This window comes from Puccinia triticina, chromosome 10A (genome assembly GCF_026914185.1).
Source record: "Puccinia triticina chromosome 10A, complete sequence".
NCBI classification, from domain to species: Eukaryota; Fungi; Basidiomycota; class Pucciniomycetes; order Pucciniales; family Pucciniaceae; genus Puccinia; species Puccinia triticina.
In genome coordinates, this window is record NC_070567.1 from 6,306,450 (window position 1) to 6,314,556 (window position 8,107).

The following is an 8,107-nucleotide window of genomic DNA, read 5'->3' on the forward strand; positions in this document are numbered from 1 at the left end:
TCCAACTCTGAATGATCTTCTGATCTAATTATGTGTGATGATTAAACGGGCAGCAATCATAGGGGCGGAGAATGGTAGGATTAAGCTCCGGCGGTGGGATATCTTCAAGTGGTAAAACAGAATAATGACTCCGAAGATGACTCAGGTGTAATATCAGCTATTTCTGCTGCCAAGATAAATTTGATGTACTACCCAAAAACTGGAAGGCCCTGATGTATATCACCATGCCAGCACAACCATAAAAGGAATTTCTTGCCAGCCAGTCCTTTGTTTCCTGATATTCACCTACAACGAATTATACACACAATGATGAAAATTTTTGCAAATTGCTTCTTAGACACAAATACCCCACGAAGCAGTCATGGTGATATGATTAGTTTTAATAGTGTCATCTTCTCACGTAACTCCCAAGCTAGAATTTACCCACAACAAATGAGACGTTATAATATAAATCTCTGTAATACACCCAGACCAGAAGTTATTCTGCCATCCACCACACAAATTCTGCTTTCAGGAACTCTGATCCTTACACAAAATATACCATTCCCAACTATGAAATCCGACAACGGCAATTGGATTCCGCATTCTGGATTGCTATGTATCCACCTGGGGGAACCGGATGCAACGGAGAGAATGCATGTGGGGGGCAGAGTGGCAATCACAAGTGACTTTTCGCCCGGTGGGAACGAATCAGATCATGGATTTCTGATTGCTGTAGATGCCAGCGAATTGAATGTTTGTCATTTCCCTACTCTAAGCTATGTGTGCGGGAAACCAACTGTTGATCCTTTTGCATATTTCATGGCCAATCAGCCCACGCCAATGCGTCTGGTAGGTGATCCACAACTGAATAACCTTAACCTGGCCAGGTTCAGGGTGGGAGATCAGATTGAGATGAAGGGATCAATTGTTCCAGGGGATTGTACCAGCTTATTAACTATCCAAGTGTGTGTAAAATTTAAGGCTAGCTGAGCGGGAATCATGAGAGATTTTGATTGAGACCTCCGGAAACTGACTGCAGTAATCTTCCAACAGGTCTTTGATATAAACGAACTACCCAGGAATACAGGGCATAATCACAACCTCCGGGAGAGACCAAATCAGCGTTTTAGATTAGACTCACACAACCGCTACTAAGAAGATTCAATTTGTGCTGGTTGCCATTGGTTGTTATGCAGATGTTACTCAATTACAAGTTTTCTTGTCTTGCCTGGTATGCTGGGGAATTTTTTATCTGCAAACGTTTTCTCATTTGAGGACAATTGGATTACAAGCAGTAAGTTACCATTTACAATGTTGTCCAGTTTTCCTTGCCAGAAAACATGCTTTACACAAGAGGAATGAAGTCCTCGTCAGAAAATGAGGCAGATTTCTATGATGGAACTTCCAAATTGAGGATTCCCTTGTGAGGTTCCAAGAAAGAGTTTTCTTGTTACGTTAGCCTTTGGGTAATTGGGTGGAGAAGACCTTGGGGGCATGGGTGGTGGTATTGTTGTTTTTATGTATTACACATTGTAGAAATAGACTTTGCAGTCCGTCGTGCACATGGATATTTTGGTGGTGGAAGGGATTTCGTGAAATGGGTCACAATCATGTACGCGCGTACATGGCAGTCAACACTGCATTGTACGTATGCAAGAAACTATCACAAAGGTTAATCACACAAATATGTTATGTATTATCCAAATAAAACGGTTAACAGGAAGGCCTGACAAAGGATATCTTACACATAAAGACAAACAAATCCAAACCAAAATGCCTGCCGTGGAGAACACACTTTGTAGCAATTTTCAAATTGCACCAATTAACACAGTAGAACAAAGAGGCACATTGACTTGTACATTTCAAAATTGATACATAAAATCCTTTATTCCTGAGATGAGATAATGCAGGGAAGGAAAGGGAACAAGTCATTTGCCTTTGTGGGTGGAAGGCCAAAACAAAAGTTGCTTGCCCTCCAACACTTTGGGATAGATGAGTATCGCCATTAAAAGGCGGGATTGAATGCTAGGTGCCTCTTCTTGTCCCACCCCTCCCTAGAATTCCTCGATTGCCAGTCATAACTCAGCCTGCCGTATTTCCAAACTATTAGACAATCATAATGATTGAGATTGCTGCCAATTTACTTCTTGCAAATACACGTAGTATACAACGAGTTGGAGATGAAATACACCTTGGGACCCCTATTGCATCATTTAATCTTCCCCCATCATTCACTGGGTATCAAGAATATCATGTTGTGCTCAAATTTCATGATCCTGATATTCCTGCAATCTTCGACAATACTCTCAGCCAGATCTTCCTATGTGGAAAATTATCATTGTGTCCTGTATCCAACCAACCAACGATTACTGTAGAGAACCTTAATTGGTATATTCACCATGGAGAACTCCCCGACATATATCAATACGAAAATGCCCAGGTCTTTGGTATGGCTCGAGTTGTGCAGGTCCACTGGCATCCGATTCACGAGAGGGTCTCTCATCTTGAAATTGTGGATAATACCATCAAGCAGGTATGGGATTTACCTCTAGACTGAACACTAAATATAGCAGTTCTCTAAAATGCCCATGAACATTTGCTTGAGTGTGCCCCATCAAATTGCTGACCTTGTTCCTGCGCAGTCCCACTCAGGTCAAATCAATTTGTGTTCACTCAATTCCAAGGCGCTCAAAAACTTTCAAGACCTCAAACACGGAGATTGTATTAGATTTAGTGGCAACGCAGCTCGAGTTCCCAGTGTCCGCTACGGATTTGTTTCTGTTGGTGTATGTGATACTCCATATAATCAAGATTGACTCTAACAATAAGCACTGACTCGTGGTCTGGGTGTATATCATATTAGGTTGAGTGTATAGTGAAACTTTCTTGATCAGAGGTAACTCAATACGGCTTGAGGAGTGATCCAAAAAAGAGATACAAACTCGAAGCAAAGGATTGGAAGGCACCCCGCACTATACGAAGAAAATCCACCAAGAAATTTCACCGCCGCCAAACGTGACGATTGGCATTTAGTTTGATTTTTCTCAAAGATTACTACATATATATAACTTATGTCCTAAAGGAGAAATGAATTAAAACCGTTATCAAATGAAAAGATATCCCATGCGCCAATGACTAGAAACCGCAAGTGATGCATGGAAGGAAAACTACTATGGTCACTGAGGTTTCGTTGATGAATACCCATTGTCTGAGGCAAGAATCTGCTTGGTGTTTGGAAGTGTTACACATTCCACGGTTTGCAAAACGCACAAACAGATGTAAGGGAGAGCATTGGAGAGACTTCATTTCAGAAATCAGCAGAACGATGGCAATTTTTAATCTTAAGCGCATCAGGGCAAGATGAATTACTTATAAACAATTGTGGCTAGGAACAACAGTTGACTAGTACAGGCTTGGTATCTGGGAAGCTGAATTTGAGATATAAAAGAACAAATCACAAAGGGAATAAAAGACGAGAAGAACAGTTTGAGTGAGAAGAGGCCAGACAGCAATAAACTTCAGCGTATGTACTGATGTATATGTACAAGTTTAAAAAATCAACTGTCTTCTATATGACGGGAAGCATGGGGAATAAGGAAAGGTGAAGTGGGCTGGCATTCTGCCCAATGACTGAGAAAATCAAGAGTAATGGCCTGAGCAATCTCATGTTGGGTTGGGGTCTTTTCCATGTGGGAGATTCTGTTCGGCAGGCGGAAGACAGGGGAGAATATCTTAACAATGTATGCTGAGAGGTTTTTCCAGATGGGTTCTTCGGGCGTATGAGTTGAACTTGAGTGTTGTTTAATTACTGAGATTACCTGGGTGAATTCCATGCAATCAGAGACAACGGCGTGGCGGTGGTTCTTGGATGCTAGAAAAAGACCGCGAACACCACCGAGGAGGAAAAATATCAAGGGCTGGTAGTTTTGACGACGCTGGTAGGACTGTAGTTTGCGAGTTGATTCATCTCGAAGCTGGATCAATTCTGATGATTCTTGGTTCGTCTGAGTGAGAGCATCAGATGATTTGTGGGTGGCACCGCGGTTCCGCTTATTGGTTTTCTTGTGCACCTCTGTCTGTGGGGGCTTGCTGAGTGCATGAGTTTGGAAGATGAAATATGCTGAGAGAACATCAAGAATGATCAGGTTTAAGAAATCATGGAGAACATCAAAAGAATGAGATTGCTGGGGGGCTGGAGCATCTGAGGTAGGATTTTCTTCGGCAGACTCAAAGCTGGAGGGGCGGTTTTTGATGGCCTCGATGTATTGAAGTACTTGTACGCCTTGAATGATTTGATTGTTGCTCTGCTGGGTTGTGGGGACGGGTGGCTTGTACAGACTATCGGCCATGATCTCCACAGAAGCGGCAACAAGCTTTGCCCACTCTGAGATGGAGGTTTCGGTAGGGTGCGCAAGTCGATAAAGGAACCGGACTAGAGTTGATTCGGGATGGGGTGTCTTTGCAGCAGTAGAGATGTAGGATTGCGGCGGGATGGATTTGTCCTTGTTTCCAAATGTGGCAAGCAAGGGGAAATCAATGATGTCGGGACAGTGCCACTGTTCATTGGTGGATGGTGACAAGAAGCTGTCCGCTAGATACATGGGAGAAACAACCTAACAGTTAGTTACGCTGTGTTTGGAGACACGAATGTAGAAAAAAGAAAAGAACACTTACCCAGGGAGCTGATTGTTTTAATCCATGATGCGTATGAGCATGCCGTGCGTTGGAATTGGAATTCAGGGTTTGAAGGAGTTGAAGCGTGCATGGACTGTACACGAAATTGAACCAGAGACGTGAGGGAAGCCCAGGTGGTTTGGTACCTTTGCCAAGATGGTTTGGATCCCTCGAAATCTTGGTGAATATGAACAACTTTAATTCGCACATCGACAGACTTGAGGATTGTCAGCGGGCGAACAACAACCTGAGAAGAGGGATTGGAAGGGTTTGGGTTGGATGGGCCACTTGGGGTTGGATTTGCTTGACCAGAATGGGTTTCTGGGATACTTTGGGAAGGTTGCAGAACTTGGTTGGTTGGGGAGGGTTGAGGGGCCGTTGTTGTTCCGTGTGCAGGTGGCTCCACCGGAGCGGCTAGATTAGTGTTGGAGACCCCAGCTTTCGCGTTGTTGGTCTCAGTCGCAGCTGATGGAGAGGATTCGGGCGGGATATGATGTTCTGGATTTCCAACCACTGAGTCGCAAGCTACAGGTCCAACTTGAGAGTCGGCAGGTAGAGTTGGTGAAGCCTGCACAGCATTATCAGGGGTATCCGGAGAGTGGTGCGGTTCCAAGTCTCTGATGGTGGCAAGAGCTGCTTGTGCACCCATTGGGGTGTTAATGTTTGGATTCTCGGTAGGGGCATGTTTCGGGATGGTAAGCTGAGATGTGTCTGATTTGTTTGAGAGAGCTGCTGGATTGGAATCGTTACTGTTTGTTGGAGTCTTGGCATTCTTTTCCAACAAGTCGGCTGGCCGACCAGAGGCACCTTTTTTGGCTTGTTTCTTGGGGGGCTTGCTCGAAGTTGCTCCAGTTGATGTTCGAGGTGATGTGGAGCTTGGTTTGATTGATTCAATTTTGATGGCTTCATCGTCCGGAATCTTGCCTGTTTCCTCCCAGGCTTTGCAAGAGCTTCAGTCAAAAGAGAAGGCAACATCCGGATGGGGAGGGCAATCTGGGAAAACTTGAACTCACTGCGTTTCGTGCTGGTAATGGAATTAGCGAGGACATCAACTAGGTGTTTCCAACTACGGGGAAGCTTGAGATTTCTCAGCCCTTTGGCTGCTTGCTCAGCAGCTTGGATCGTTTGTCCAAATTCCTCCGCTGTAATTTGCTGGATTTCATTATCGAGGATCGGTTTGGTAGGATTCAATGGAAGAAGGCCGCCGGGATCACTTTTGCTAATTGCAAACTCCTCAAAAGTGGGTGCTGGTAACATCTTGACTGGAAAGTTTGCTTCAAGCACCTGCTGACCTAGGGGGATATGGGTAAAGTGAGAAACAGCCTGGGGGGTGATCATGAGGATAAGTCTATCGACTTACTTGGTGGTGGAGTCGGAGCATCTGATGGGAGGGGTGGTTGCAGAGATGTTGATTCCTGAGGAAGCTGAGGGGCAATTCTGGACTCTGGCTCTGCCATGTTAATATGAATTGAGAGCAGTAGTTATTTCGCCAATGGTTTTTGAGGATGTGGGGGGGTCACAAAAATAAATGCTGCGATGATGGGGGAGGAATGAGGTGAAAGTGCAGAGGAGGAGGAGCCACTTATATATTGAGGATTTCATTCCAGAATGATCCCCTTGTGTAAAATTTTTTCACTCAGCCTTTGTCCACCCACAATCCACCTTTGTGATTAGATTTGCTGACGGATCTATTTGGTATAACCAAAACCAGACTAAGCATGGTTTTGACTTAGACAATAGATTCCTCAGGCTGTAATGTGTAAAGTTTGTGATGTGCCAATTCATGGTTTTGGTAGGAGACGTTTTGCAGTCAACAGTCATGCGCATGATGAAGTGATCAGGACAGCTGTAATGTTCAAATAACTTCATTAGACTGTTACTCAGATTATTCATGGAACTGCCCAGATCTGGAGCAATGATCTTAATTACAGGATTATGGGCAACTGGCAGAGACATTTGGATAAGTCAGGTGAGGTCCCATGCACAAGTGAACTTCAAGGATTTCTGAAGTTGGTGCAAACTCATGTACGCGCGTACATTAGAGTGGACATCAGACTCACTTCCGGTCCCGCAGTTGTACCGAATTGACTGAGTATATATCAGGTTATCTCAAATCATGATAGCTTCTGGCAGGATGAGCCCCCCCCTATGTACGCGCGTACATGAGAGGGACATCTCAGCATTAATCAATGCCGTATATATTTTTCATGTGTAGGTGACAAACAGCTGGCCCCATGGATACAAAATACTTAGTTACCAAGTAATCTCGAAAACAACACAGCAGCTGGAGCATCCCTCAATGATAAGCGTTTCAACAGGCAAATTGATATGGAAATGGGTGAGATGATAAAATAAAGCTAATCAACATTCATCCTCCCTCCGGCAGCCGTGGCCGAACCCTCTCCGGGAGCTAAACTTGGACCAACATTTCCAGATTCATCTTCTAACCTCCGTTTGTTGTTGTTACGAGTTGGGAGTTGAGAAGCGGATTGTTGACCAGTGGATGTGGCGGTGGTGAAACAGTATGTTTGGAGATTCTTGGTAATCTCTGGCAGCCCCATTTTTTCGACCTTGGAGATGGTTTGTTGCTCAAAAGGACTCAGGAGTTGCCACCAAGCATCGGCATAGCAATCACGCGGCAAATCTCTGGGGACCCCCTTGACGCCTTTGAAATTCTTGATTCGAGTTGCGGAGCGGCCATAGATCTTCTGATTAGTGGCAATAGTCTTGTGGTGATCTGCCTGTGCCTGTACCATTTTGTCGAGACAGTGAACAACGGAGGTGAGATGGCTGCTACGCCAATTTGGGGAAACGGTTAACGGTAACGTGTTCTGATCGCCATCTTCAATATCGGAGCCACAGTCCTTGTTTTCAACAACGTGCGCCAGTAGTATATTCTCTTTTAGGACTTGACCAAGCATCTTGCACCTGTTCTCTCGTATCTTTAACACACGGAAATATATATTTACATATTTTGTCAGAATGAGTTACAGATAGACAGGAGAAGTAGAAAGGATGTACGGACTTTCTTCCTCCATTGTTGGTATTGTGCCCTCGTGGCTTTTTGATCCTTCAATTTCTTGTAATCGTCACCGCTTATGTTTCTGGACTCGCGAATTTCGCGGCATTTAGTATGGAACCATCATTGGATTATTGCTTGGGCCTGTGAAGCCTGCTGATTGGTTAAGGGCATTGATCGACGGATCCACTCAATAGATTTGGTTGCCAAAACCTCGACCACAGTGGAGTTCCAAGGCGAATCCGCACCAAGATGGGTATCCCAGTCGAAAGTGAGTCTTGAGATACCGGCCAACGCAAGAGTCCTCTCCACATTGGCCTTGGTTTGAGAGCTGATGGCTAGGCCCTTATGTTGGCCTTTTGAGAGAGCAGGAGTAAAGGGGGGTGACTTGATGTTCTTCCGTATTTCTTTCTCTGCCTGAGAGACAAAGTA